Source organism: Echinops telfairi, unplaced genomic scaffold, assembly GCF_000313985.2.
Source record: "Echinops telfairi isolate 266 unplaced genomic scaffold, ASM31398v2 ScPeMD7_23;HRSCAF=83, whole genome shotgun sequence".
In the NCBI taxonomy this organism is placed as follows: Eukaryota; Metazoa; Chordata; class Mammalia; order Afrosoricida; family Tenrecidae; genus Echinops; species Echinops telfairi.
Genome location: NW_022103920.1, coordinates 82,321,102 through 82,330,597, shown reverse-complemented (window position 1 = coordinate 82,330,597; position 9,496 = coordinate 82,321,102). Strand labels below are relative to the sequence as shown.

The following is a 9,496-nucleotide window of genomic DNA, read 5'->3' as shown; positions in this document are numbered from 1 at the left end:
ACTTGGTTTCTGCTTGTGAAAGTAGTATGATTTAACTATGTTCTGTTGCTATTGTTGGCTGCCATCAAGTTGGCCCAAGACTCATGGGGACCTTATGCCCATGAGGCCGAATCATTGTGATGCATGTGGATGGCTTCCATTCGCTAGTGTTTCTAAAGTGGCTTTCAGGCCGTTCTTCCTAGTCGGCCTTAGTCTGCAAGCTCAGCCATACACAACGTGTCCACATCACAGCAACAGACAGACATCCACTGGTGGCTGCAGGTCAGACCTGCCAGGAATTGAACCCAAGTCTCCTACAAGGAATACCAGGAATTCTACTCCTGAAGCACCACTGCCCCAAGTATGTTTTAAGGAACACCGAAGATTAATAAAAAGTAAGGAAACCGGGGGCAAAGGGCTTCTGTGCATGTGAAGATGGCAGTGGCCGCTGCTGCTCGAAGCGTCGGGCAAAGCTGGCACTTTGGGAGGTTCGCATCCACTTATGTCAGCGCTCGCCGGGAGCCAGGGCGTTAGGGACTTCATCGAGAAAAAGTACGTGGAGCTGAAGAAGACGAATCCCGACCTACCGATGTACAAGCCAAGCTCTGGGCCCCCCGCTACGCATTTGGCCAAGAGAAGACTGTCTCTTTGAACACCCTCGGTGCTGACCAGGTAACCAGAGCTGTGGAGAACGTGCTGCACAGCCAAGGGTTAAGAGCAGCAGCCCAAGCCTGGCCTCTACTGGACTGAGTACAATATGGAAAGACTCATTTTCCTGCCTCTATAAAGGTTGTGCTATAAAATGCTGTCTCAAAATGACCTCTTCCTCACTCCCCTGCCCCTACCCCTTACTGTTCAATCATTGAGGAAAAACATTTTAATATAAAATAAGCCTTCATTCTGTCCCATAAAAAAAGTCAAGAAACCAACCAAGTAGATGGTCTCGATAACACAGTGCGAGAAAGATGAAGCACAAAGTCAGTCTGCCGTTCCTGCGAACAGAACTTCAGAAAGTGCAGACACAGAAAGACTTCAGACCCGCTGCATGATGCTATTTAAAGCATCGACCACCTGCATAATAGGCTGGAAAAGAATCGTTCACTTGATGAAAGGAGATTCAGATCTATGCCTTACATTATCATGATGAATCCCCTATTAATATTAACATTCTAAATCCATCATATTGGAAATTTTCCAAGAGAGTTTTTAACATTTCTCTGATGGCTGCTTTAATATGTAAATCACTGCCATTCGGAGAAGCCTCAACTGATGACTTGTTCTATTTTACGTTTCCCCCATTTTATTTCTGTGAAACTTGAGTCCCTTTTATTTTTGGAAAGCAGAAGCTCTTCCTTCATCAGGTGACCTGAGCTCACATAACTCTGAGTTAGTAGTAGTCCCTGTCAAGCTGTTCAATGTTTCCTCTTTGCTTTTTGTTTGCAATAATAGTAAAATAGCAAATAGCAAAAAGCAGTCCTCTCTGTAGGCTTGGGAAACTTACCTCAAGCTATTAGTACAAGCAATAAATGCCACCCCACTTCTATTTTGTAGACTGTAAAATCTTGGGTACTACAGCTCAGTCAGATTCTTTGGTCAGTGGCCACAATCTACAAATGTCACCTTTCATCAAAATCACTACGTCAGCTGTTGCTCACACACGTGTCCAAAAAGAGCGAGTGATGCAATAGGAACCCGTGGAAGACGAGTTAGCATCTCGATACTAATTTACCACCTGTTAACGACGATGCTGCTACAGATTCACACATGAGAGCAGAAGCTGTGGAGCTCCTAGACCTTCGCGAGTGCTCCAAATGTGGAAACACCAGGTCAAGAATCATTCCGCACGCCACTTTTCTCGTCTGCACAAGAAAGATTTCCTAGCAGGTAAAAAATCACCTTCCAAATGTGGCTCTCCACTTACTAAGCCTGATGTCTTTTTCTTGCTGCACCATCCACGTTGCATCTTGAAGACTGTGAACGGAGCAGCAGCGGCTGCCGACCCGACAGGTGTCCACGGACTGTCGAGCACACCATGGAGTTCAGAAAAATGAAGACATGCATCTTGGGGGGAAAAGATTGTCAGCATGTTCCCACGAAGTAAAGATGGTGATGCTTTGGCTCAATAACTTTGAACCTGCCATCAAGAAGAAGAAGAAAATCCCTAGAAAAGTTGGCATCGACCCAGTGGCAGTGAGGTTGGTTCGGAGTTTGAGAAAAAGGCATCAGGCTTGGTAGGAGGACGGTCAGGAAAACATGAGGGAAACTCTCAAGGAGACAGCTCTACTGTGGCTGCGACAGCAGTGAACTCAAGCACTGTAGCATCCCGGCCAGCGGGACGCCCGAGCAGGGCCCTGGAGGGAAAGACGAACCTGGATGGAAAGAAAGACACGGAGACGTGGAGCAAGACAAATGCTGATCAAGCTCGATTTATTTGGGCAAAGTTCGGGGTATATAAAGAGGAACTGGGAGGTGCATATTCTAATAAGGTGTGCTGCACAACATCCAATCCAACATGTATATTATAATGAAGCATAAGAATGTTAACCAATCAGCTATCCATCATATTCCCAATATGGTATGTCTGTAGTCCAATGAGTGCTTGGTATTTCAACCAATGGGTGAAGGGTGAGGAGGATAACCAACCAAGGTCATGTAGCTGCACAACAGTTACAGCTGCACAATAGTCAAAGAGCATTTTGGGGGGAGACGGGAGGTAACACAAACTGCAAGCTGTCTCAGACAAGGAACAGACAGTTTCATAGAACAAGGAAGCTTTGGTGACTAAGATATCTTTTAAAGGCATAACCACCTGCCAGTTATTTTCCACTAGGGCCGGTCATTGTTTGAAGGACTTTGAGAATGTCTGCTAGGGCCGGCTCCCAACAAAGCACATCAGCGTTCACGGGGCTGGCATGGAATGGGCAATGGTTCATCCCCATCTGAGCCCATCACGCGTTGGAGTCCATGAGAGAGCAACTAACAACAGCTACAAGAGTACCACAACCAGTGACTGATATTGATGGGGAGCTTACTGCAATAATTGGTCAGCCCCACTGAGTCTTCGCTCTCTCTGCTTCTTCTCCAGAGAAGCCATCACTAACTTCTACGAGGGCCCCTAAACAGAGAGCTGTGAACGCTGACTGCTCCCCCATCCCCAGTTTTGTTTTGTTCCAGTGGCTAGCGGAGCACGGAAGAGTGTCCCCCATAAAAGGGCCCCAGCCCTCTAGATGAAGGGCACGTAGTGCTAGCCATGGAAGGAAGGCTATCTAACAGCGTTTCCATTCAAAAAAACTTTATAAATTTTTTAATCTTGCTCTTTCAAAATGAGCCATAAATGGGTCAAATGATACAGAATAGTAAAATGGATCTGATATGAATTCTTTATAATTATGGAAATGGTGGCTTCCTTATTGATCACATGAGTCACGTAGCATGTAATTCCCTGTCTTGGGTTATTAATAATGGATATACAGTTATCAAATTGTTCTAATGAACACTTCTAAAATACTTTCTGTCACTGAATGAAAATGTTTTATTGCAGACAGATATGCTTGTAGGAATGAACTAGAATTCCCCATTATCACTATTTCCAATTTAGTGTAAATACTGTCAAAAGTTGACAAAGAGCTGTGAAGGTAATTACCAAAAGAATATACACTTATATTTGAAATTATCCTCCAGAGTCTTATTTTTACTATCTCCAAAATATACATTCTGTCATGATCTCTATACAGTTCATCATAGAAGGGAAGGTTTTTAATGGTGTTTCCAAGGAAGACTACCTAAGTTTCAGGCAGAAAAATTCACCTTAATAGAAAAATAAACATTCTTACTCCAGAAGCAGTGAACCAGTCTGCTCTGGGTCATAGAAAGTATACGCGCCTTTAGTAAACTCCAGGAGAAGCCATAAAGCTAGCCAGGATCACCACAGTGATGTAGAGAGTATGAAACATTTAGAGAAAAGGCCCAAGTTAGAGTTTAGGGCCATTTAGGGACCAAGCCATCTGGTCTTGAAATTCCCGGGACATTGCCTCATATCTGGTGCTGAGCAAAATGTAATACTGGAGAAGAGAGCCCCTCTGAATGCCAAAGAGAAACACCTGAGCTGGGCTCTCACCTGCCAGGGGAGAAGGGGAATCTTACCGGCTCTCACAGCTGGCACAGCTTCTGATGGATAGATGGAGAACTATCTGGGAATGGTGCCCTCAGCTGCTCCTGGGCAAGGAAGATCCAGAATCTGCTTTGCTTTGTTTTCTACCGTCAAAGCCCCACATGAACCACAGAAATATCGCTCAAGAACACCTGCTTGTGAAAACAAAGACCCAGATGGCTCAGATGAAAGCCATGTCTCCCGGTATCACTGGCCCAGGATGGAGACCTACTTGGCATCTTTAGAAAGAAACAGAAAAATGCCTGCACCAACTCAGAGTGGGTAAATCACCCCCTGATGATACAAGTCAGAACTTAGTTTCGCACCAGCTGGGGAAGTAGTTTTCCTCTGCCCTGGGAATTACCGTCAACAAGAGGAGCCCAGATTCTCCCTCACACTCTACCCACTCAGCTGAATTGGACACCTTCCAGCAGCGCCCCTGCCCCCAACTCCTTTCACAGCTGTACAATCAGGTCTTCTATGCTAGCACAATGGGACCCACCCTGGTCACAGATGATTGGTTGAAGATAGGGCATTATCCAGGCTGGTCCAATCAGAGTCCTTTCTTGATCGTCTAAAGCGGAAGTGGAGGAAAATAAGGCAGTTTCTCCTGGAGTGGCAGAAATTGGGGAAATGACACTCAGAAGGTACTGGCAGATGGACAGAGAAGCAGATAAATGTAGATAGCAGTCAGGAGGGCTAAAGAAAGAGATGCACAGAAAGAAGTAAGAACCCAGAAGAAAGTCCCAGTGGTGCTCTGAGGCCTGCGCTCCAGATGTACTATAGGCGCCAATGGCATTCATAAGACAAACCAGTATCCCTATAATAAAGTCCACTTTTTTAAAAAATGCATTAGAAATTCCAGGAACATGAAACTAAAAGAATCCTGAGTCATACATACAAGGGAGTACCTCACCCACCTCCCAAAACAACGGATTTTTTTTTCAAAGCTATGTATTTAAATTTTCTTACAGAACAATCCTATCACCTTCAAAGTACACTCCATTACACTTAATGTATTTGTCAAATCTGCAGTTCTATTCTTGGAAATATTTTCCAAACTTATCATTTAGGATGGCTGACAGCGCCTCCCTCGTTTTTTTCTTCACCTTATGTGGTCAAATTGCTGTCCTTTCATGTCCCTCTTCATTTGTGGAAACAAAAAGAAGTTGCACTGAGCAAGGTCAGGTGAGTAAGGTGCGTGGGGTAAGAGAGGCATGTTGTTTTTAGCCAAAAAACGGTGCACTCAGATGGCTGCATAAGCAGGTGCTTTGTTGTGGTGGCAAAACCAGTCCTCCTCTGTCTGCCACAATCAGGCTTTGTTGTTGTTGTTGCACACTGTGATGTAATCTTTTCAGAACCTCTAAATAGAAAGCTTTATTAACAGTCTGACCTGGTGAGATGAACGCCAAATGCACTATGAGTCAATATGTTCATCCGTTCAGGAAGTTGACAGACATCCAGAACGAGGTTAGTCCTCAATCGACATTTCACCTTTTTTGAAATGAGAAAACCACTCAGACCCTTGCGTTTTACCCCATAGCGCTGCCCTTGCAACCTGTGTTCAACAGCACAACAGTTTCTGTGGCATTTTGCCCAAGCAGGAAACAAAATTTCACAGCTGCACCCTGTTCTCTTAAATCAGCCATCACAGAAAACAAGGTTTGAGCGAAACTGCTTTTATAAAAAAATTCACTGTGACCAGAGAGAACCTTCCCGGGTGATGCCACTGGATACACTAACTCAGAGCAAGTTGCTTGATGCTGACCTAGAGGGGAAAATGTGTACTATGAAAGCTCTGCTCCACCCAGTGCAATTCCATTTGTTTTTTTGTTTTGCTTTGTTTGGGGGTGGGGGGGTGCTACCCTCTCATATCTGGTGTTGGTCCCAGTTTTGCAGACTTGCCAATAGAAAACCAACTATCAAGTACAAGCATAGAAAACTCTTTGTGAGACAAGGAGGTCTGAAAGGAGCCCATTGTGGTTGCCCTCCTTTTCCATCCCCCGCTATGCCCTACTTAGCCTGTGCATCGGGGCCTTCCCAGGACGCCAGGACTCCTCCTCCCTGGATGTGTTTATCAAAGTAGATCAGGTGAAGATACGCACTAAGGAGAGCTTTGAAATGATAAATTAAATCAAATCAGTCTAAAGGATATGAAACATAGGAAGGACTATTCCACTGATTGACCTTGACCTAGAGACTGGAACAGTAACAAGGACAAAGTTCAAGTCTTCACTGGGAGATTCACATTCCTCTCATTGGATGCCTTCATCACTGGACACGTCTATCAATGAATCAGAGAGATGACTTTACAAAGCTCATCAACCAAGGTGCACCATTCAAACACAGCTCTGGTCAGGTCTGTGTTTATCATAGGGCATTGTCTCCCCAAGCTGATCTATATGCCGGTGCAGCTGAGTATGCTCTAGAATCCTGACCTGCAATGTGTGTGTGTGTGTGTGTGTGTGTGTGTGTGTGTGTGTCTCATGGGATGTCAGTGGGGAAATATATGGCTCTCTTAAGTTCACCTGGTATAAAACCCCAATACAAAACCCTTAGGTATTTAATAAAAATAAAAATCACATTGCTTTTCCCTTGGCTCATTTACCCTTTACTAATTCAGTCCAATGAGTACAGGAACTTTCGGGCCAGATCTCACCTTTTAGAATCAAGAGATTGCTGGGCGGCAGGGTGGGGTGGGGGCGTGGAAGGGGAGGGGGGCAGAGAGAGAAGCAAGCAAACAAAAACTCCACCTTTAATTGGATGAATACTCAGAGTCATGGTGGTTGAAAGGTAAGCTTGTAAGTGCCTCTTCGAGGCAACAGTAATAACTTGGTTGAGGGTTCTCTTGATCGCTTGTCCGTTTGCTTCATTTGTCAAGGAATTGGCTGAGTTCAACCAGCAGAACTGCTGCTTCTCTGCTTCCTGGCTTTCTCACGGACATATCTCTGTGGGCATGCGGGGAGACCAGTGTGGAGGAAAGGGTGGCTCCTTTCTCAGTGATGAAGGCTAGCTCATGTGGCTGGAGTGATGCAGGGACCCTGATACAACTCCATGAGCTCAGTCTGGGGCCAGGGGACAGGCAGCATCACCAAAGCCCAAAGGCTGGTAACAGAGAAGAATAAAGTCAAAGGACCGGTATATTCATGCAAGGGAGCTCCAGTCTAGGCCAGCTTCTGCTCAGACTCAGGCAAAAGCATTACCAACCCTGTCTTGTCGATTCCTACTCCCGGCAAGCCCAGGTATTTCAGGAGGGAACTGTACCCGATAAGGGTTTTCAATGACAGTGATCTTTCTACTGACTTTTCTTCTGCGGCTATCCAGGGCCTGCTACCAACAGCATTTAGTAGCACAGAAATCAATGGCCTTTTCCCAAAAAGAAGCAACAACCCCTCCACGTGGCTATGTCAGTTACAAAGGCCCCTTCCCTGCTCAGGAGTGAAAGCATCCAGGAGCGTTCACATTAGTAATGAAGCCTATTTTTATTACTTCTGTATGTGGTTTCATTCCTACTTTTCAGAGGGGGAACGGTTGGCCTTGCAATCCTCTTCTGGTGCCCACATCAGTGTACATGGAGGCAATAGATTTCCTCCTCACTGAAAGCATCGTACGGTTAGTGGGAGGTGGTGGTCTAAGAATTAGAGAAAACAGTCCACTGGCCTGGAGTCCATTCTGACTCCTAATGACCCTGCAGGATAGATAGCACGACTTGTTGGGGTTCCTGACATGCCAGTCTCTCTGGGAGCAGACAACCTTCTCGTTAGCACTGAGCCCAGTGCACAGCCAAGTCTCAAGGATTAGACAAGACCCTTCCCAAATCATTCAATGTCTTCATTTTTTCTTTTACAAAAACAGCTCATTATTTGAAGAGGATATACCACATTTTTTAGGAGAATCCTTCAACACAAAGATAAAACAGCAACAACAAAGTTATCGAGGGAACATACACTTTATAAGACATTATGTTAATCTGTTTAGATCAGAATAACAAGATGGCCCATTGGCTATTTACAAAATATCAAAAATAAGACTGCCCCCCCTAAATCTCTCCCCACACTCCCTGCCGCACAAAATCAAATCCTAATAAATCTCTTGGTTTCCATCACCTATAGTTAAGTTTTAAAGAAGGTATGTGTTGTTTTAACTAAACATCTGGTCTTTGTCCCTCACACACAGAATTTTGAGTTTTCTCAACACTTTGGCAAGAAGTAACAAAACCCCCTGCCAGGCCAGTAAAAATCACACATTTTTCCTCCTCCCAGGGGTGGAAGGGGGGAGGGAGTCAATAAAAATGAAACACTGAAAAAAAGGAAAAGCTCAGAATAAGAAAACTGCTTTGGAGTGTGTGTGTGTGTGTGTGTGTGTGTGTGTGTGTGTGTGTAGGGCTCCTTCCTAATCAGCCTTTCACATTTTTTAATTAGAAAACACGGTGATTCCATAATCATTCGAAAGATTTAATGCCGATATTGAGGGTTTGTTTAATATATTGTTCTAAAATATGTCCGTTAAAACATGGGGACTTTGCCATTTAATCAACCTTCTAGACTTCATCATGCAAATTGAGTTTTTATAAATATTTAATGTTTATTCCTGTATTGAACAAATTGACTCCTTCAGTTGCCCCAGCTTGCATTGCGTTTCAACTGCCTCTACTCCACACGGGAGCCATCTCTGTCTTGTGCTGCAGCAGCCCCTCCCAGTGTCCTGCCCGGGTCATCTGTCATGGTAAGAAACCGAGAAGTAAATACAGTCCCGCTATCAAACGATGACAAGCTCATTAAGACAAACCACCCATAAATCTTGGCACAAAGGCACCACTACACATATTTTTAAATAATAATTTTATTCAATTTGCATAGTGTGGTCTGGAGTTTGTTGGGGTGGGGGGGTGTTTAACAAAGGCAGGCCTTTCTTTTTCTTTCCCACATATAATGCGGAAATGAATTATACAGTAATACCACCACCACTTGCCTCTAAAGAAAGCTTAGATTTAGTTAACAAATGGTTGCAAAATACTTTGCAAACATGAAATGCAAAAGCAGACGATTATGCCCATAAATTCTCCTCCAGAGCGCCGCAGTTAGACTCTGTGTCGGTGGAAAGGCAGAAATGAGCACCAGAGAAAGGCCCCTCGCCCTGGAAGTGAACGGCTGAGCTGAGGGTGGGCAGAAGAGTCTTGTAATGACGTTCCTCTGGGCATTCAAATGAACCGTTTGTTTGGTGCACTTCATGTGCCCTCAAGGTGCAAAGAGCATGTGTACACCACAAACACAATCTCTTTACGTCTTCGCCTAGAAGCCTCATCCTACTCGATGGCAACAATGGACACAACAACCACGGCTCAAGAGTCTAGTTACTGTTGCCAGC

General features: G+C 44.7%; 1 pseudogene; it reads left to right on the top strand.

Moving 5' to 3' along the window:
* The first annotated feature begins 414 nt into the window (after positions 1-414).
* On the top strand, positions 415-729 carry LOC115869208 (annotated as a pseudogene).
* The last annotated feature ends 8,767 nt before the right edge of the window (positions 730-9,496 follow it).